Source organism: Pan paniscus, chromosome 19 (assembly GCF_029289425.2).
Source record: "Pan paniscus chromosome 19, NHGRI_mPanPan1-v2.0_pri, whole genome shotgun sequence".
Lineage (NCBI taxonomy): Eukaryota > Metazoa > Chordata > Mammalia > Primates > Hominidae > Pan > Pan paniscus.
Genome location: NC_073268.2, coordinates 57770554 through 57790690, shown reverse-complemented (window position 1 = coordinate 57790690; position 20137 = coordinate 57770554). Strand labels below are relative to the sequence as shown.

The following is a 20137-nucleotide window of genomic DNA, read 5'->3' as shown; positions in this document are numbered from 1 at the left end:
TCATGTTCCGTGTCAGCTTTTCAATATACTGGGTAAAACTTACTAAAATACAACAGAGGATCTTAGCTCTACTGAACCAAGAATTGGACAGCTCTTTTTGTAAAGAGCCAGTTAGTAAATATTTTAGGCCTTGTGAATTATAAAGGGCATAAGTGTGGCTGCATTTCAAGGAAATTTCCTTATGAAAACAGGCAGTGGGCTGGATTTGCTCCACAAGCACCGATTTGTTGATCCTTGTGCTAAAACCAAGGTGCTGTTATGCAGTGAATCCTCTTTTTAAAGGTACCCTACATGCATGCCATTATCCTTTCTTTTAAAAGATAATGCATTTCAGTAGGAAACACACCATATAGCTTCATATGTAGCTTCAACAGTAGCTTCATATAATTTAGACAAATTTGATTTACAAAATAAGATTATTTTCTGCACTTGTCCCCTTTTATTCGTGTTATAGAATTCCATATTTTGACTATTACTTTGTATATTTGATGAGTATAAAATATTCTAGAGTTAGATGATTTTTATCAAGCAAGAAATACTTCTCCTGAAACTTTTAGTCTTCCTTGGTCTTTATGTATAAGCATGAGCAAAATGATAATCAGCTTATATAATCTAGAAATGTTCAAGAGGTCTTTTGGTTTTATAAGTTAATGAATTTTTATTTAATACCTTCATCTGGCATTTCAAAAATGCCATATAGGTATGATTTTTAAAAACTTTTAAAGGGTAAAAATATAGTATATAGTTATATAAGAATTGAAAAATACAGCTAAACAAGAAGAAAATTAGATCATCTACAGTCATGCCCCTAGGTATGCTGGCCTTGAAAGAATGGTATATACTCATGGATTCAGATTTCTTGTCCATTCACTCTTGAGCTGATACCAGTAATTTTCACTCCCACCACTCTTCCAAGATTGTTGTTCTCAAGTTTACCATTGATTTGTAAATCTAGACATTGTTTCTTAGACCTCATTTTATTTAACCTGTCAGCAATATTGGACCCAATGGAAAACTCTCTCCTCCATAACAGTGTCTTCACTTGGCTTTCAGGATCTCACTCACTCACCTGGCTTTTCTTCCTGCCTTTCCAGTCCATCTGTCATAGTCTGTTTTGCTTTCTTCTCATATCCCACCTTTTACACATTGATATGTCCCAGGACTGATATGTCCCAGGACTCAGTCCTCAATCTTCTTTCTCATGACTTTTACTACCTTGTGTGTGCTAATGATTTCCAAATGCGTGTCTCCAGCCTAGATCTCTCTCCTTAATTCCAGACTTCTATACCAACCTGCCTACTTGACATCTCTGTTTGATTGGTCATGAACTGTTGGGTATCACAAACTTACCAGGTCCAAGATTGGGGTACCGATATTCTTTCTCAGACCTACCCCTCACATGGTCTTTCCTACTTGCATTAATGGCAACTCTTGCAGTTGCTCTGCTAGAAACTAAGGTGTCGTCATTGACTCCCCTCTCTCTCTGACACCTCACATCTAATCTGTCAGCAGATCTTGTCAGGAGTACCTGAAGAATATATCCAGAAGCCAGTCATATCTTCCATTTCCAAGCCACCACCATCTGCTCTCTAGATGCATGTAATAGACTGTTAATTGGTCTGTTTTTTTTTTAAAGAAACCTCTTTTCATTAATCCTTACCTCAGTGGCCATACTTAAAACATAAGTCAGATGATGTCATTCTGCTCAGATCCATCTGATTGCCTCCCATTTCACTCTGAGTATGTGTCAGGGTTCCTCCTCATACCTAGAAGGCAACACACAATATGCCCTGTTCTCTCTCTCACTTAAACTTCTGTTTCTTATTCCCTTTGCTGTGCTTCAGCTACACTAAACTTCTTGCTCTTCGTTATCTATCACAGTTGCTTAAACACCCCAGGCACACCTCTGTACTGGGCAGTTCCCTGTGTCTGGGATGCCTTTTCCTCAGATAGCCTCCTGGCTTTCTTTTTCCATTCCTTCAGTTCTTTACTTAAAAGCCCCTTTCTCAGTAAGGACTTTTCTGGCCATCCTAGAATTCCCACTATCCCTCCTCTCAAACCTGTAAACATTTCATTTTCCTGCTTTAGTTTTTCTCCTTTAACACTGTATATTTTGCCTAATCTATCTATGGTTATTGTGTTTATTTCACTCCCATGAGTAGGATGTTTGTGTGCCTAGAAAAGGGCCTAGCTTGCAATAAGTAGCTACTCAATAAATATTTATTAAATGAGCAACTGAAGTTTACCCTTTGATGTATTGTTTTAAACATTAGATTGATTCTCAGGTAAAAAAAAAAAAAGAAAAAGAAAGATTTCACATGGGTTCATTCTAACACTTTTGCCTGGAAATTACATGTGTTTTTGGATTTTTTGGCTCTTTGTAATAAGCTACATTCTTTGTATTAATAGTTTTCCATTTAGAGAGAAAAGCTCAATATTGTGGTTACTCACTATTTATTCTTTTACTAATAATCATGATAGTTTTACTTATGATAAAATGGATCAAAGGAATTACATAGTTCATTGGTAATTTATAAAGAAAATTAAAATATAAGGGTGGTAAATTTAATGGACTTAAAGTTGTTTCCAATTGATTATGAACCTTCAGTATTTGAAGTTAAAAGACCAAGTTGGAACGTGTTGCTTTCTATAAGAGAGCTATGCTCATCAGGCACTCTGTATTCTGACAGAGCAGCTGTTGATCTTACTTAGGGTTGCGGGAGGAGCGGACTTGAAGCATTGGCAGACTCTCAGTGGCATAAGAGGGTTAACATCATCTGGAGAAACATGGCTATCTGAGTGAGGCTGCTGTGGGTTGGTTAACACTCCCAGGCTTGTGGATTGCAGTGAGTTTGTGATTAATTGGCTGTCTTTCCGAAGCAAGTGGCCCACATTGTTATTGGTTGGTGAGAGAGGGCAATGGTCACTGATGATTGACTGTATTTACAACTGGCTGTGGGTGGTTGCTTGTTACAAATGTAGCTACTAAGTTTGAGACAACTTTAAACTGCAGTTTTCTGTTTAAAAGTTGCCTTCCATCAACTAAGTTTAAAATGAAAATGATTTCATATTCCAGAACTATAGACTTAATTTGGAAGTGTGGGTCAAGAGGAATTGTTTAATAATTGCTCTCAGGAAGATCTCTTCTCTTGATGCTTACTATTAACCAGAAGAATTCGCTACACAGTTAAAAAACAAGCAAACAAACAAACAAAAAGCAATTATTAATTGTGTTTCAGTTTTTAGTATTTTCAGAGACTTCTGCTGAACTCCTAATCTCCAGTGGGAAATGTTTGTCTCTTTGTTAATGTATGTAGTTATATGATAGTGATATTCTTTTTTTTATTCCTTAATCTTTTTTGTTCACTTTCTCTTCCATGCAATGATAGTGATATAATGTGTGTTTACTTCATAAAAAAGTAATTACAATTTCTGCTGGCAAATCCAGCTTTTTATATTAACACTAAGTACTAGACTAAATATATGGGAAATTTACCAAATTATTTTATTTTCAAACAAGCATATAACTAATCAGAATATTGCTATTTTTGAACAATATATAATGACTATAATGACATTTAGGAATTTTAACACTAAGATTTTTTTCATCCCGAGACATTTCCTTGATTTCTTTCATGTAATATGTGCCTCTTATTTTTAAGACTTGGCTTAATCTGTTTAAACATTATTATATTTAAAAACAAAACCCAAAACATAGCACAGATCGAAATATGAGTTTCATGTCTGAGAGTCATTGCCTGTGTGCAGCAGATTCCAGCTGTTTTTTTTTTTTTTTTTTTGAGACGCAGTCAAGCTCTGTCGCCCAGGCTGGAGTGCAGTGGCGCCATCTCAGCTCACTGCACTAGCCTAGCCTAGGCTAGCGCTAGGCCAGGGCTAGGACCAGGCTAGCGCTAGGCCGGGGCTAGGGCTAGGGCAAGGCTAGGGCTAGGCCGGGGCTAGGGCTAGGGCCAGGCTACGGCTAGGCCGGGGCTAGGGCAAGGGCCAGGCTAGGGCTAGGCCGGGGCTAGGGCGAGGGCCAGGCTAGGACGAGGCAGGGGCTAGGGCTACGGCCAGGCTAGGGCTAGGGCCAGGCTAGGGCTAGGGCCAGGTATAGGGCTAGCCCAGGCCAGGGCTAGGGCCAGGCTAGGGCTAGGGCCAGGCTAGGGCAAGGGCCAGGCTAGGGTTAGGGCCCTGCCAGGGCTAGAGCCAGGTCACGGCTAGGCCAGGATAGGGCTAGGGCCAGGCCAGGGCTAGGCCAGACAAGGGCCAGGATAGGGCTAGGGCCAGGTTAGGGCTAGGGCCAGACTTCGGCTAGGCAAGGCTAGGGCTAGGGGAAGCCTAGGGCTAGGCAAGGCTAGGGCTAGTGCTAGGACAGGGCTAGGGCTAGGTCTAGGACTAGGGCTAGGCCAGGTTAGGGCTAGGGCTAGGCTAGGGCTAGGGCTTGGACTAGGGCTAGGGCTAGGCCAGGCTAGGGCTAGGCTAGGGTTAGGTCAGGCAAGGGCTAGGCCATGCAAGGTCTAAGCCAGGCTAGGGCTACGGCCAGGCTAGGGCTACGGCCAGGCTAGGGCTAGGCTAGGCTAGGGCTAGAGGCAGCCTAGGGCTAGGCCATGCTAGGGCTATTTCCAGGGTAGGGCTAGGGCCAGGCTAGGGCTACACCAGGCTAGGGCTAGGGCCAGTCTAGGGCTAGGCCAGGCTAGGGCTAGGGCCAGGCTAGTGCTAGGCCAGGCTAGGGCTAGGGCCAGGCTAGGTCTATGCCAGGCTAGGGCTAGGGTGAGTGTAGGGCTAGGCCAATCTAGGACCAGGCTAGGGCTAGGCCAGTCTAGGTCTATGCCAGGCTAGGTCTATGGAGGGACTAGAACTAAGCCCAGGCTAGGGCTAGGGCCATTCTAGGGCTAGGCCAGTCTAGTGCTAGGTCCAGGCTATGTCTGGGGCCCGGCTAGAGTAGGCCAGTTTAGGGCTAGAGCCAGGCTAGGGCTAGGGCTAGGATAGGGCCAGGCTAGGGCTAGGGACAGGCTATGCCCAGGCTAGCGCTAGGGCCAGGATAGGGCCAGGCTATGGTTAGGGCCAGGCTAGGGCCAGGCTAGAGTTAGGGCCAGGCTATGGCCAGACTAGGGCTAGGCCCTGGCTAGGGCCAGGCTATGGCTAGTGCCAGGCTAGGGCTAGCTCAGGCTAGGGATAGGGCCAGGCTAGGGCTAGACCAGGCTAGGGTTAGGGCAAGGCTAGTGCTAGGGCAGGCTAGGGCTAGGTCCAGGCTAGGGATAGGGCAGGATGGGGCTCGGACCACGCATGGGCTAGGGCAGGCTGGGGCTCGGTCCAGGCTAGGGCTAGGGCCAGGCTAGGGTTTGGGCAGTCTGGGGCTTGGGCCAGGCTAATGCTAGGGCCAGACTACGGCTAGGGCCAGGCTAGGGCTAGGGCCAGGCTAGGGCTAGGGCCAGGCTAGGGCTAGGCCAGGTTAGGGCTAGGGCCAGTCTACGGCTAGAGCCAGGGTAATGTAAGGGCCAGTCTAGGGCTAGGGCCAGGCTAGGGGCAGGCTAGGGCTAGGGACAGGCTAGGGGCAGGCTAGGGCTAGGGCCAGGCTATGGCTAGGGCAAGGCTAGGGCCAGGCTAGGGCTAGGGCCAGGCTAGGGCTAGGGCCAGGCTAGGGAGAGGTTAGGGCTAGGGTCAGGCTAGGGCCAGGCTAGGGCTAGGGCCAGGCTAGGGTTACGGCCAGGCTAGGGCCAGGCCAGGTTAGGGCTAGGGCCAGGCTAGGGCTAGGGCCAGGGTAGGGCAAGGGTCAGTCTAGAGCTAGGGCAAGGCTAGGGCTAGTGCCAGGCTATGGCTCGGGCCATGCTATGTGTACCCCAGGCAAGGGCTAGGGCCAGGCTAGGTCTAGGCCAGGCTAGGGATAGGGCCAGGCTAGATCGATGCTAGGGCTAGGCCAGGCTAGGACTAGGCTAGGGCTAGGCCAGGCTAGGGCTACGTATGGCTAGGCCAGTCTAGTGCTAGGCTGGGACTAGGCGTGGCTAGGGCTAGGCCAGGGCTAGGCCAGGCTAGGGCTAGGCAAGCCTAGAGCTAGGGACAGTCTAGGGCTAGGGCCAGGGTAGGGCAAGAGCCAGTCAAGGGCTAGGGCCAGGCTAGGGCTAGTGCCAGGATACTGCTAGGCCCGGCTAGGGCTAGACCCAGGCTAGGGACAGGCTAGGTCTAGGGCCGGGCTAGGGCCAGGCCAGGGCAAGGGTCAGGCAAGGGGTACGGCGAGGCTAGGGCCAGGCTAGGGCTAGGGCCAGGCTAGGGATAGGGCCACGCTAGGTCCAGGCTAGGGCTAGGGCCAGGCTAGGGCCGCGCTAAGGCTAGGGCCAGGCTAGGGCCAGGCTAGGGCTAGGGCCAGGCTAGGGCCAGGCTAGGGCTAGGGCCACACTAGGGCCAGGTTAGGGCTAGGGCCAGGCTACGGCCAGGCTAGGGCTACGCCCAGGCTAGGCCTAGGGCCAGGCTAGGGCTAGGGCCAGGCTAGGGCCGGGCCAGGGCGAGGCTAGGGCAAGGGCCAGGCTAGGGCCAGGCTAGGGCTAGGGCCAAGCAAGGGCTAGGGCCACGCTAGGGCCAGGCTAGGGCTAGGGCCAGGCTAGGGCCAGGCTAGGGCCAGGCTAGGGCTACGGCCAGGCTAGTCCTAGGGCCAGGCTAGGGCTAGGGCCAGGCTAGGGCTAGAGACAGGCTAGGGCCAGGCCAGCACTAGGGACAGGATAGGGCCAGGCTAGGGTTAGGGTCAGCCTGGGGCAAGGCCAGGCTAGGACGAGGGCCAAGCTAGATCCAGGGTAACGTAAGGGCCAGTCTAGGGCTAGGGCCAGCATAGGGCTACTGCCAGGCTAATGCTAGGCCATGCTAGGGCTAGAGCCAGGCTAGGGTAGGCCAGTTTAGAGCTAGGGCCCTGCTAGGGCTAGGGTCAGGATAGAGCCAGGCTAGGGCTAGGGTCAGGCTAGGGCCAGGCTAGGGCTAGGGCCAGGCTAGGGCCAGGCTAGGGCTAGGGCCAGGCTGGGGCTTGTGCCAGGTTGGGGCCAGGCTAGGGCTAGGGCCAGGCTAGGGTTACGGCCAGGCTAGCGCTAGGCCAGGTTAGGGCTAGTGTCAGGCTAGGGTTACGGCCAGGCTAGGGCTAGGCCCGGTTAGGGCTATGGTCAGGCTAACGCTAGGGCCAGGGCAGGGGAAGGGTCAGTCTAGGGCTAGGGCCAGGCTAGGGCTAGTGCCAGGCTGGTACTAGGCCAGGCTAGGGCTAGAGCCAGGCTAGGGTAGGCCAGTTTAGGGCTAGGGCCCTGCTAGTGCTAAGGTAAGTCTAGGGCCAGGCCACGGCTAGGCTCAGGCTATGGCCAGGCTAGGGCTGAGGCCAGGCTAGGGCTTCGGCCAGGCTAGGCCTAGGGCCAGGCTAGGGCTAGGGCCAGGCTAGGGCTACGCCAGGTTAGGGATAGGGCCAGGATAGGGTTACGGCCAGGCTAGGGCTAGGCCCGGTTAGGGCTATGGTCAGGCTAACGCTAGGGCCAGGGCAGGGGAAGGGTCAGTCTAGGGCTAGGGCCAGGCTAGGGCTAGTGCCAGGCTGGTACTAGGCCAGGCTAGGGCTAGAGCCAGGCTAGGGTAGGCCAGTTTAGGGCTAGGGCCCTGCTAGTGCTAAGGTAAGTCTAGGGCCAGGCCACGGCTAGGCTCAGGCTATGGCCAGGCTAGGGCTGAGGCCAGGCTAGGGCTTCGGCCAGGCTAGGCCTAGGGCCAGGCTAGGGCTAGGGCCAGGCTAGGGCTACGCCAGGTTAGGGATAGGGCCAGGATAGGGTTAAGGACAGGCTAGGGCTAGGGCCAGGCTAGGGCCAGGCTAGGGCTAAGGCGAGGCTAGGGGCAGGATAGGGCTAGGGCCAGGCTAGGGCTAGGGCCACGCTAGGGCCAGGCTAGGGCTAGGGCCAGTCTAGGGCTAGGATAGGGCTAGGCCAGGTTAGGGCTAGGCCAGTCTAGGGCTAGGGACAGTCTATGGCTAGGGCCAGGGTTGGCAAGAGCAAGTCTAGGGATACTGCCAGGCTAGGGTTAGTGCCAGGCTACTGCTAGCCTATGGTCAGGCTAGTCCTAAGGCCAGGCTAGGGCTAGGGCCAGGCTAGGGCTAGGCCAGGCTAGGACGAGGGCCAAGCTAGGGCTAGGCCAGGCTAAATCTAGGGACAGGCTAGGGCCAGACTAGGGCTAGGGCCACGCTAGGGCCAGGCTAGGGCTAGGGCCAGGCTACGGCCACGCTAGGGCTACGTCCAGGCTTGTCCTAGGGCCAGGCTAGGGCTAGGGCCAGGCTAGGGCTTGGCCAGGCTAGGACGAGGGCCAAGGAAGGGCTAGGCCAGTCTAAGTCTAGGGTCAGGCTAGGGCTGGGCTAGGGCCATGCCGGCTAGCTCTAGGCTAGGGCTAGGCCAGACTAGGTCTGGGCTAGTGCTAGGCCAGGCTAGGGCTAGGCTAGGGCTAGGCAAGACTAGGGCTAGGCTAGGGCTAACTAGGCTAGGCCTAGGCTAGGGCTAGGCCAGGATAGGGCTAGGCTAGTGCTAGGCCAGGCTAGGACTAGGCAAGGCCTAGGCCAGTCTAGGGCTAGGCCAGGCTAGGGCTAGTGCCAGGCTAGCGCTAGGTTCAGACTACGGCCAGGCAAGGGCTAGGGCCAGGCTAGGGCCAGGCTAGGACTTGGGCCAGGCTAGGGCCAGGCTAGGGCTAGGGCCAGGCTAGGGCTAGGCTAGGGCTAGGCCAGGCTAGGGCCAGGGTATGCCTCTGCCAGGATATGGTTAGGTCGAGGCTAGGGCTAGGGCTAGGCTAGGGTAGGCCAGTTTACGGCTAGAGCCAGGCTAGGGCTAGGGCCAGGCTAGGGCCAGGCTACGGCTAGACACAGGCTAGGGCCAGGATAGCGCTTGGGCCAGTCTAGGGCCAGGCTAAGGCTAGAGACAGGCTAGGGCCAGGATAGCGCTAGGGCCAGGCTAGGGCCAGGCTAGGGCTAGGGCCAGGGTAGGGCTAGTCTTGGGCTAGGGACAGGCTAGGGCCAGGCTAGTGCTAGAGACAGGCTAGTGCCAGGCTAGCGCTAGGGACAGGCTAGGGCCAGGCTAGGGTTAGGGCCAGCCTAGGGCAAGGCTAGTGTAAGGGCCACGCTAGGGCCAGACTAAGGCTTGGTCCAGGCTAGGGCAAGGCTAGGGCAAGGGCCAGGCTAGGGCTAGGGCCAGGCTAGGGCTAGGCCAGGTTAGGGCTCGGGCCAGTCTAGGGCTAGATCCAGGGTAAGGTAAGGGCCACTCTAGGGCTAGGGCCAGGATAAGGCTACTGCCAGGCTAGTGCTAGGCCAGTCTAGGGCTGGAGCCAGGCTAGGGTAGGCCAGTTTAGAGCTAGGGCCCTTCTAGGGCTAGGGTCAGGATAGAGCCAGGCTAGGGCTAGGGCTAGGCTAGGGCCAGGCTAGGGCTAGGGCCAGGCTAGGGCTAGGGCCAGGCTGGGGCTTGTGCCAGGTTAGGGCCAGGCTAGGGCTAGGGCCAGGCTAGGGTTACGGCCAGGCTAGCACTAGGCCAGGTTAGGGCTAGTGCCAGGCTAGGGTTAAGGCCAGGCTGGGGCTAGGCCAGGTTTGGGCTAGGGCCAGGCTAGGGCTAGGGCCAGGGTAGGGCAAGGGTCAGTCTAGGGCTAGGGCCAGGCAACGGCTAGTGCCAGGCTGGTACTAGGCTAGGCTAGGTATAGAGCCAGGCTACGGTAGGCCAGTTTAGGGCTAGGGCCCTGCTAGGGCTAGGGCTACGGCCAGGCTAGGGCTAGGCGAGGGATAGGCCAGGCTAGGGCCAGGGTATGCCTATGCCAGGCTAAGGTTAGGTCGATGCTAGTGCTAGGGCTAGGCTTGGGTAGGCCACTGTAGGGCTAGAGCCAGGCTAGGGCTAGGGCCAGTCTAGGGCCAGGCTAGGGCTATTGCCAGGCTGGTACTAGGCCAGGCTAGGTCTAGAGCCAGGCTAGGGTAGGCTAGTTTAGGGCTAGGGACCTGCTGGTGCTAGGGTCAGGCTAGGGCCAGGCTAGGGCTAGGGTCAGGCTAGGGCCAGGCTAGGGGAGGGCCAGGCTAGGGCTACGCCAGGCTTGGTCTAGACTAGGACTCTCCGGCTAGGTCTAGGCTCGGGCTATGCCAGGCTAGGTCTAGGCTAGGGCTAGGCCAGGCTAGGTCTAGGCTAGGGCTAGGCCAGGCTAGGGCTAGGCCTGTCTAGGGCTAGGGACAGTCTAGGGCTAGGGCCAGGGTAGGTCCAGAGCCAGTCTAGGGCTAGGGCCAGGCTAGGGTTAGTGGCAGGTTACTGCTAGGCCAGGCTAAGGCTAGACCCATGCTAGGGCCAGGTTAGGGCTAGGGCCAGGCTAGGGCTAGGGCGAGGCTAGGTCCAGGCTAGGGCTAGGGCCAGGCTAGGGCTAGGGCCACGCTAGGGCCAGGCTGGGGTTAGGGCCAGGCTAGGGCCACGATAGGGCTACGCTAGGGCTAGGGCCAGGCTAGGGCCAGGCTAGGGCTAGGGCCAGGCAAGGGCCAGGCTAGTCCTACGGCCAGGCTAGTCCTAGGGCCAGGCTACGGCTAGGGCCAGGCTAAAGTGGCCAGGCTAGGACGAGGGCCAAGGTAGGGCTAGGCCAGTCTAAGTCTAGTGTCAGGCTAGTGCTAGGCTAGGGCTAGGTCAGGCTAGGGCTAGGCTAGGGCTAGGCCAGTCTAGGGCTAGGCTAGGGCTAGGCCACGCTAGGGCTAGGCTAGGGCTAGGCCAGGCTAGGGCTAGGCCAGTCTAGGGCTAGGGACAGTCTAGTGCTAGAGACAGGCTAGGGCCAGGCTAGCGCTAGGGACAGGCTAGGGCCAGGCTAGGGTTAGGGCCAGCCTAGGGCAAGGCTAGTGTTAGGGGCACGCTAGGGCCAGACTAAGGCTAGGTCCAGGCTAGGGCAAGGCTAGGGCTAGGGCCAAGCTATGGCTAGGGCCAGGCTAGGGCTAGGCCAGGTTAGGGCTAGGGCCAGTCTAGGGCTAGATCCAGGGTAAGGTAAGGGCCAGTCTAGGGCTAGGGCCAGTATAGGGCTACTGCCATGCTAGTGCTAGGCCAGCCTAGGGCTAGAGCCAGGCTAGGGTAGGGCAGTTTAGAGCTAGGGCCCTGCTAGGGCTAGGGTCAGGATAGAGCCAGGCTAGGGCTAGGGCCAGGCTAGGGCCAGGCTAGGGCTAGGGCCAGGCTAGGGCCAGGCTAGGGCTAGGGCCAGGCTGGGGATTGTGCCAGGCTAGGGCCAGGCTGGGGCTAGGGCCAGGCTAGGGTTATGGCCAGGCTAGCGCTAGGCCAGGTTAGGGCTAGTGCCAGGCTAGGGTTACGGCCAGGCTAGGGCTAGGCCAGGTTAGGGCGAGGGCCAGGCTAGGGCTAGGGCCAGGATAGGGCTACGCCAGGCTAGGGCTAGGGCCAGGCTAGGGCTAGGGCCAGGCTGGTACTAGGCCAGGCTAGGGCTAGAACCAGGCTAGGGTAGGGCAGTTTAGGTCTAGGGCCCTGCTGGTGCTACGGTCTGGCTAGGGCCAGGCAAGGGCTCGGGTCAGGCTAGAGCCAGACTGGGGCTAAGGCCAGGCTAGGGCCACGCTAGGGCTTCGGCGAGGCTGGGCCTAGGGCCAGGCTAGGGATAAGGCCAGGCTAGGGCTACGCCAGGCTAGGGCAAGGGCCAGGATAGGGTTAAGGCCAGGCTAGCGCTAGGGCCAGGCTAGGGCTAGGGCCAGGCTAGAGCCAGGCTAGGTCTAGTGCCAGGCTGGTACTAGGCCAGGCTAAGGCTAGAGCCAGGCTAGGGTACGCCAGTTTAGGGCTAGGGCCCTGCTGGTGCTAGGGTCAGGCTAGGGCCATGTTAGGGCTTGGGTCAGGCTAGGGCCAGGCTAGGGCTAGGGCCAGGCTGGGGCTTGTGCCAGGCTAGGGCCAGGCTAGGGCTAGGGCCAGGTTAGGGCCAGGCTAGGGCTAGGGCCAGGCTAGGGCCTGGCTAGGGCTACGGCCAGGCTATGGCTAGGGCCTGGCTATGCCTAAGCCAGGCTAGGGCTAGGGCCAGGCTAGGCCTAGGCCAGGCTACGGCTAGGGCCAGGCTAGGTCTAGGCTAGGGCTACCCCAGCCTTGGTCTAGGCTAGGGCTATGCGGCTAGGCCTAGGCTAGGGCTATGCCAGGCTAGGTCTAGGCTAGGTGTAGGCCAGGCTAGGTCTAGGCTAGGGCTAGGCCAGGCTACGGCTAGGCTAGGGCTAGGCCAGTCTAGGGCTAGGCTAGGGCTAGGCCACGCTAGGGCTAGGCTAGGGGTAGTCCAGTCTAGGGCGAGGGACAGTCTAGGGCTAGGACCAGGGTAGGGCAAGAGCCAGTCTAGGGCTAGGGTCAGGCTAGGGCCAGGCTAGGACTTCGGCCAGGCTAGGCCTAGGGCCAGGCTAGGGCTACGGCCAGGCTAGGCCTACGCCAGGCTAGGGCTAGGGCCAGGATAGGGTTAAGGCCAGGCTAGGGCTAGGGCGAGGCTAGGGCCAGGCTAGGGCTAGGGCCAGGTTATGGCTAGGGCCAGGCTATGTCTAGGCCAGGCTAGGGCTAGGGCCAGGCTAGGTCTAGTCCAGCTAGGTCTAGGGCCAGGCTAGTTCTAGGCTAGGGCTACCCCAGGCTAGGTCTAGGCTACGGCTATCCGGCTAGGTCTAGTCTAGGGCTATGCCAGGCTAGGTCTAGGCTAGGGCTAGGCCAGGCTAGGTTTAGGCTAGGGCTAGGCCAGGCTAGGGCTAGGCTAGGGCTAGGCCAGTCTAGGGCTAGGGTACGGCTAGGCTACCCTAGGGCTAGGCTACGGCTAGGCCAGGCTAGGTCTAGGCCAGTCTAGGGATAGGGACAGTCTAGGGATAGGGCCAGGGTAGGGCAAGAGTCAGTCTAGGGCTAGGGCCAGGCGAGGGCAAGGCTAGTGTTAGGGCCACGCTAGGGCCAAACTAAGGCTAGGTCGAGGCTAGGGCAATGTTAGGGCTAGGGCCAGGCTAGGGCTAGGGCCAGGCTAGGGCTAGGCCAGGCTAGGGCCAGGCTAGGGCCTGGCAAGGGCCACGCTTGGGCTAGGGCCAGGCTAGGGCGAGGCTAGGGCAAGGGCCAGGCTAGGGCCAGGCTAGGGCTAGGGCCACGCTAGGGCCAGGCTAGGGCTAGGGCCAGGCTAGGGCCAGGCTAGGGCTACGGCGAGGCTAGTCCTAGGGCCAGGCTAGGGCTAGGGCCAGGCTGCGGATTGTGCCAGTTTAGGGCCAGGCTAGGGCTAGGGCCGGGTTAGGGTTATGGCCAGGCTAGCGCTAGGCCAGGTTAGGGCTAGTGCCAGGCTAGGGTTACGGCCAGGCTAGGGCTAGGCCAGCTTAGGGCTAGGGCCAGGCTAGGGCTAGGGCCAGGGTAGGGCAAGGGTCAGTCTAGGGCTAGGGCCAGGCTAGAGCTAGTGCCAGGCTGGTACTAGGCCAGGCTAGGGCTAGGGCCAGGACAGGGTTAAGGCCAGTCTAGGGCTAGGGCCAGGCTAGGACCAGGCTAGGGCTAGTGCCAGGCTGGTACTAGGCCAGGTTAGGGCTAGAGCCAGGCTGGGATAGGCCAGTTTAGGACTAGGGACCTGCTGGTGCTTGGGACAGGCTAGGGCCAGGCTAGGGCTAGGGTCAGGCTAGGGCCAGGCAAGGGCCAGGCTAGGGTTACGGCCAGGCTAGTCCTAGGGCCAGGTTAAGGCTAGGCCAGGCTAGGAAGAGGGCCAAACTAGGGCTAGGCCAGGCTAATTGTAGGGTCAGGCTAGGGCTAGGCTAGGGCTAGGCCAGGCTAGGGCTGGGCTAGGGCCATGCCGACTAGGTCTAGGATAGGGCTAGGCCAGGCTAGGTCTAGGCTAGTGCTAGGCCAGGCTAGGGCTAGGCTAGGGCTAGTCAAGGCTAGGGCTAGGCTAGGTCTAACTAGGCTAGTGCTAGGCATGGGCTAGGCCATTTTAGGGCTAGGCTAGGGCTAGGCCAGGCTCGGACTAGGCTAGGGCTAGGCCAGTCTAGGGCTAAGCCAGTCTAGGGCTAGTGCCAGGCTAGCGCTAGGGCCATACTACGGCCAGGCAAGGGCTAGGGCCAGGCTAGGGCCAGGCTAGGACTAGGGCCAGGCTAGGGCCAGGCTAGGGCTAGGGCCAGGCTAGGGCTAAGCTAGGGCTAGGCCAGGCTAGGGCCAGGGTATGCCTATGCCAGGCTATAGTTAGGTCGAGGCTAGGTCTAGGGCTAGGCTAGGGTAGGCCAGTTTAGGACTAGAGTCAGGCTAGGGCTAGGGCCACGCTACGGCCAGGCTACGGCTAGAGACAGGCTAGGGCCAGGCTAGCTCTAGGGACAGGTTAGGGCCAGGCTAGGGTTAGGACCAGCCTAGGGCAAGGCTAGTGTTAGGGCCACGCTAGGGCCAGACTAAGGCTAGGTCCAGGCTATGGCAAGGCTAGGGCTAGGGCCAGGCTAGGGCTACGCCAGGCTAGGGCTAGGGCCAGGATAGGGCAAAGGCTATGCTAGGGCTAGGGCAGCTAGGGCAAGGCTATGGCTAGGGCCAGGCTATGGCTAGTGCCAGGCTGGTACTAGGCCAGGCTAGGGCTAGAGCCAGGCTAGGGTAGGCCAGTTTAGGGATAGGGCCCTGCTGGTGCTACGGTCTGGCTAGGGCCAGGCTAGGGCTACGGCCAGGCTAGGGCCAGTCTACGCCTTCGGCCAGGCGAGTCCTAGGGATATTCTTGGCCTAGGGCCAGGCTAGGGCTAGGGCCAGGCTAGGGCTAGGGCCAGGCTAGGGCTAGGCCAGGTTAGGGCTAGGGCCAGTCTAGGGCTAGATCCAGGGTAAGGTAAGGGCCAGTCTAGGCCTAGGGCCAGGATAGGGCTAGTGCCAGGCTAGTGCTAGGCCAGGCTAGGGCTAGAGCCAGGCTAGGGTAGGCCAGTTTAGAGCTAGGGCCCTGCTTGGGCTAGGGTCAGGATAGAGCCAGGCTAGGGCTAGGGCCAGGCTAGGGCCAGGCAAGGGCTAGGGCCAGGCTAGGGGCAGGCTAGGGCTAGGGCCAGGCTGGGGCTTGTGCCACGTTAGGGCCAGGCTGGGGCTAGGGCCAGGCTAGGGTTATGGGCAGGCTAGCGCTAGGCCAGTTTAGGGCTAGTGCCAGGCTAGGGTTAAGGCCAGGCTTGGGCTAGGCCAGGTTACAGCTAGGGCAAGGCTAGGGCTAGGGCCAGGGTAGGGCAAGGATCAGTCTAGGTCTAGGGCCAGGCTAGGGCTAGTGCCAGGCTGGTACTAGGCCAGGCTAGGGCTAGAGCCAGGCTAGGGTAGGCCAGTTTAGAGCTAGGGCCCTGCTGCTGCTAGGGTCAGGCTAGGGCCAGCCTAGGGCTAGTGTCAGGCTGGGGCCAGGCTAGGGCTGGGGTCAGGATAGGGCCAGGCTAGGGCTAGGGCCAGGCTAGGGACAGGGTAGGGCTAGGGCCAGGCTAGGGCTACGCCAGGCTAGGGCTAGGGCCAGGATAGGGTTCAGGCCAGGCTAGGGCTACGGCCAGGCTAGGGCCAGGATACAGCTGGGGCCAGGCTAGGGCTAGTGCCAGGCAGGTACTAGGCCAGGCTAGGGCTAGAGCCAGGCTAGGGTAGGCCAGTTTAGGGCTAGGGCTCTGCTGCTTCTAAGGTCAGGCTAGGGCCAGGCTAGGGCTAGGGTCAGGCTTGGGCCAGGCTAGGGCTAGGGTCAGGATAGGGCCAGGCTTGGGCTAGGGCCAGGCTAGGGCCAGGCTAGGGCTTTGGCCAGGCTAGACCAAGGGCCAGGCTAGGGCTGGGGCAATGCTACGGCTACGCCAGGCTAGGGCAAGGGCCAGGATAGGGTTAAGGCCAGGCTAGGACTAGGGCCAGGCTAGGGCCAGGCTAGGGCAAGGGCCAGGCTAGGGCCAGGCTAGGGCTAGGGCCAGGCTAGGGCCAGGCTAGGGCTAGGGCCAGGCAATGTCTCGGCGAGGCTAGGGCTAGGGCCATGCTATAGCTAGGGCCAGGCTATGTCTAGGCCAGGCTAGGGCTAAGGCCAGGCTAGGTCTAGGCCAGTCTAGGGCTAGGGACAGTCTAGGGCTAGGGCCAGGGGAGGGCAAGAGCCAGTCTAGGGCTAGGGCCAGGCTAGGGCTAGTGCCAGGCTACTGCTAGGCCAGGCTAGGGCTAGACCCAGGCTAGGGCCAGGCTAGGTCTAGGGCCGGGCTAGGGCCAGGCTAGGGCTACGCCAGGCTAGGGCTAGGGCCAGGCTAGGGCTAGGGCCACGCTAGGGCCAGGCTAGGGCTAGGGCCAGGCAAGGGCCAGGCTAGGGCTAGGGACAGGCTAGGGCCAGGCTAGGGCCAGGGGCAGGGTAGGGCCAGGCTAGGGCTAGGCCAGGCTAGGACGAGGGCCAAGCTAGGGCTAGGCCAGGCTAAGTCTAGGGTCACGCTAAGGCTAGGCTAGGGCTAGGCCAGGCTAGGGCTGGGATAGGGCCATGCCAACTAGGTCTAGGAGAGGGCTAGGCCAGACTAGGTCTAGACTAATGCTAGGCCAGGCTAGGGCTAGGCTAGGGCTAGGCAAGGCTAGGGCTAGGCTAGGGCTAACTAGGCTAGAGCTAGGCTAGGGCTAGGCCAGGATAGGTCTAGGCTAGGGCTAGGCCAGGCTAGGAATAGGCTAGGGCTAGGCCAGTCTAGGGCTAGGCCAGGCTAGGGCTAGTGCCAGGCTAGCGCTAGGGCCAGTCTACGGCCAGGCTAGGGCTATGGCCAGGCTACGGCCAGGCTAGGACTAGGGCCAGGCTAGGGCCAGGCTAGGGCTAGGACCAGGCTAGGGCTAGGCTAGGGCTAGGCCAGGCTAGGGCTAGGGTATGCCTATGCCAGGCTAAGGTTAGGTCGAGGCTAGGGGTAGGGCTAGGCTAGGGTAGGCCAGTTTAGGGCTAGAGCCAGGCTAGGGCTAGGGCCAGGCTAGGGCCAGGCTAGGGCTAGAGACAGGCTAGGGCCAGGCTAGCGCTAGGGACAGGCTAGGGCCCGGCTAGGGTTAGGGCCAGCCTAGGGCAAGGCTAGTGTTAGGGCCACGCTAGGGCCAGACTAAGGCTAGGTCCAGGCTAGGGCAAGGCTAGGGCTAGGGCCAGGCTAGGGCTAGGGCCAGGCTAGGGCTAGGCCAGGTTAGGGCTAGGGCCAGTCTAGGGCTAGATCCAGGGTAAGGTAAGGGCCAGTCTAGGGCTAGGGCCAGGATAGGGCTACTGCCAGGCTAGTGCTAGGCCAGGCTAGGGCTAGAGCCAGGCTAGGGTAGGCCAGTTTAGGTCTGGGGCCCTGCTAGTGCTAGGGTCAGTCAAGGGCCAGGCGAGGGCTAGGCTCGGGCTATGGCAAGGCTAGGGCTAGGGCCAGGCTAGGGCCAGGCTAGGGCTTCGGCCAGGCTAGGCCTAGGGCCAGGCTAGGGCTAGGGCCAGGCTAGGGCCAGGCTAGGGCTAGGGCCAGGCTAGGGTAGGCCATTTTAGGGCTAGGGCCCTGCTGGTGCTAGGGTCAGGCTAGGGTCCGGCTAGGGCTAGGGTCAGGCTAGGGCCAGGCTAGGGCTAGGGTCAGGCTAGTGCCAGGCTAGGGCTTCGGCCAGGCTATGCCTAGGGCCAGGCTAGGGCTAGGGCCAGGCTAGGGCTATGCCAGGCTAGGGATAGGGCCCGGATAGTGTTAAGGCCAGGTTAGGGCTAGGGCCAGGCTAGGGCCAGGCTAGGGTAGGGCCAGGCTAGGGCCAGGCTAGGGCTAGGGCCACGCTAGGGCCAGGCTAGGGCTAGGGCCAGGCTAGGGCCAGGCTAGGGCTACGGCCAGGCTAGGACGAGGGCCCGGCTAGGGCTAGGGACAGGCTAGGGCTAGGCCAGGCTAGGAAGAGGGCCAAGCTAGAGATAGGCCAGGCTAAGTCTAGGGTCAGGCTAGGGCTAGGCTAGGGCTAGGCCAGGCTAGGGCTGGGCTAGGGCCATGCCGACTAGGTCTAGGCTAGGGCTAGGCCAGACTAGGTCTAGGCTAGTGCTAGGCCAGGCTAGGGCTAGGCTAGGGCTAGGCAAGGCTAGGGCTAGGCTAGGTCTAACTAGGCTAGGGCTAGGCTTGGGCTAGGCCAGGATAGGGCTAGGCTAGGGCTAGGCCAGCCTCGGACTATGCTAGGGCTAGGCCAGTCTAGGGCTAGGCCAGGCTAGGGCTAGTGCCAGGCTAGCGCTAGGGCCAGACTACGGCCAGGCTAGGGCTAGGGCCAGGCTAGTGCCAGGCTAGGGCTAGGACCAGGCTAGGGCTAGGCTAGGGCTAGGCCAGGCTAGGGCTAGTGCCAGGCTAGCGCTAGGGCCAGATTACGGACAGGCTAGGGCTAGGGCCAGGCTATGGCTAGGGCCAGGCTATGTCTATGCCAGGCTAGGGCTAGGGCCAGGCTAGGTCTAGGCCAGGCTAGGGCTAGGGCCAGGCTAGCTCTAGGCTAGGGCAACCCCAGGCTAGGTCTAGGCTAGGGCTATCCGGCTAGGTCTGGGCTAGGGCTATACCAGGTTAGGTCTGGGCTAGGGCTAGGCCAGGCGAGGCCTAGGCTAGGGCTAGGCCAGGCTAGGGCTAGGCTAGGGCTAGGCCAGTCTAGGGCTAGGCTAGGGCTAGGCCACGCTAGGGCTAGGCTAGAGCTAGGCCAGTCTAGGGCTAGGCCAGTCTAGGGCTAGGGACAGTCTAGGGCTAGGGCCAGGGTAGGGCAAGAGCCAGTCTGGGGCTAGGGCCGGGCTAGGGCAAGTGCCAGGCTACTGCTAGGCCAGGCTAGGGCTAGACCCAGGCTAGGGCCAGGCTAGGTCTAGGGCCGGGCTAGGGCCAGGCTAGGGCTGGGGTTAGGCTATGGCTAGTGGCACGCTAGGGCCAGGCTAGGGCTAGGGCCAGGCTAGGGCCAGGCTAGGGCTAGGACCACGCTAGCGCCAGGCTAGGGCTACGGCCAGGCTAGTCCTAGGGCCAGGCTAGGGCTAGGGCCAGGATAGGGCTAGGCCAGGCTAGGACGAGGGCCAAGCTAGGGCTAGGCCAGTCTAAGTCTAGGGTCAGGCTAGGGCTAGGCTAGGGTTAGGCCAGGCTAGGGCTGGGCTAGGGCCATGCCGACTATGTCTAGGCTAGGGCTAGGCCAGACTAGGTCTAGGCTAGTGCTAGGCCAGGCTACGGCTAGGCTAGGGCTAGTCAAGTCTAGGGCTAGGCTAGGGCTAACTAGGCTAGGGCTAGGCTAGGCCTAGGCCAGTCTAGGGCTAGGCCAGGCTATGGCTAGTGCCAGGCTAGCGCTAGGGCCAGACTACGGCCAGGCTAGGGCTGGGGCCAGGCTAGGGCCAGACTAGGACTAGGGCCAGGCTAGGGCCAGGCCAGGGCTAGAGACAGGCTAGGGCCAAGCTAACGCTAGGGACAGGCTAGGGCCCGGCTAGGGTTAGGGCCAGCCTAGGGCAAGGCTAGTGTTAGGGCCACGCTAGGGCCAGACTAAGGCTAGGTCCAGGCTAGGGCAAGGCTAGGGCTAGGGCCAGGCTAGGGCTAGGGCCAGGCTAGGGCTAGGCCAGGTTAGGGCTAGGGCCAGTCTAGGGCTAGATCCAGGGTAAGGTAAGGGCCAGTCTAGGCCTAGGGCCAGGATAGGGCTACTGCCAGGCTAGTGCTAGGCCAGGCTAGGGCTAGAGCCAGGCTAGGGTAGGCCAGTTTAGAGCTAGGGCCCTGCTAGGGCTAGGGTCAGGATAGAGCCAGGCTAGGGCTAGGGCCAGGCTAGGGCCAGGCTAGGGCTAAGGCCAGGCTAGGGCCAGGCTAGGGCTAGGGCCAGGCTGGGGCTTGTGCCAGGTTAGTGCCAGGCTGGGGCAAGGGCCAGGCTAGGGTTATGGGCAGGCTAGCGCAAGGCCAGGTTAGGGCTAGTGCCAGGCTACGGTTAAGGCCAGGCTAGGGCTAGGCCAGGTTACAGCTAGGGCAAGGCTAGGGCTAGCGCCAGGGTAGGGCAAGGATCAGTCTAGGGCTAGGGCCAGGCTAGGGCTAGTGCCAGGCTGGTACTAGGCCAGGCTAGGGCTAGAGCCAGGCTAGGGTAGGCCAGTTTAGGGCTAGGGCCCTGCTGCTGCTAACTAGGCTAGAGCTAGGCTAGGGCTAGGCCAGGATAGGTCTAGGCTAGGGCTAGGCCAGGCTAGGAATAGGCTAGGGCTAGGCCAGTCTAGGGCTAGGCCAGGCTAGGGCTTCGGCCAGGCTAGGCCTAGGGCCAGGCTAGGGCTAGGGCCAGGCTAGGGCTACGCCAGGCTA

The 20137-nt window shown here is 59.1% G+C and overlaps 1 protein-coding gene across 1 annotated transcript in view; it reads right to left on the bottom strand.

Moving 5' to 3' along the window:
- The window catches only part of LOC117976680 (coiled-coil domain-containing protein 144A-like), a 665749-nt gene that overhangs the window by 73674 nt on the left and 571938 nt on the right, over nt 1-20137 (bottom strand). Inside the window, exon 2 of the mRNA XM_063598722.1 lies at nt 1661-1766. The gene's annotated coding sequence lies outside the window, so the exon portion shown is untranslated. The remainder of the gene's footprint in view (nt 1-1660; nt 1767-20137) is intronic.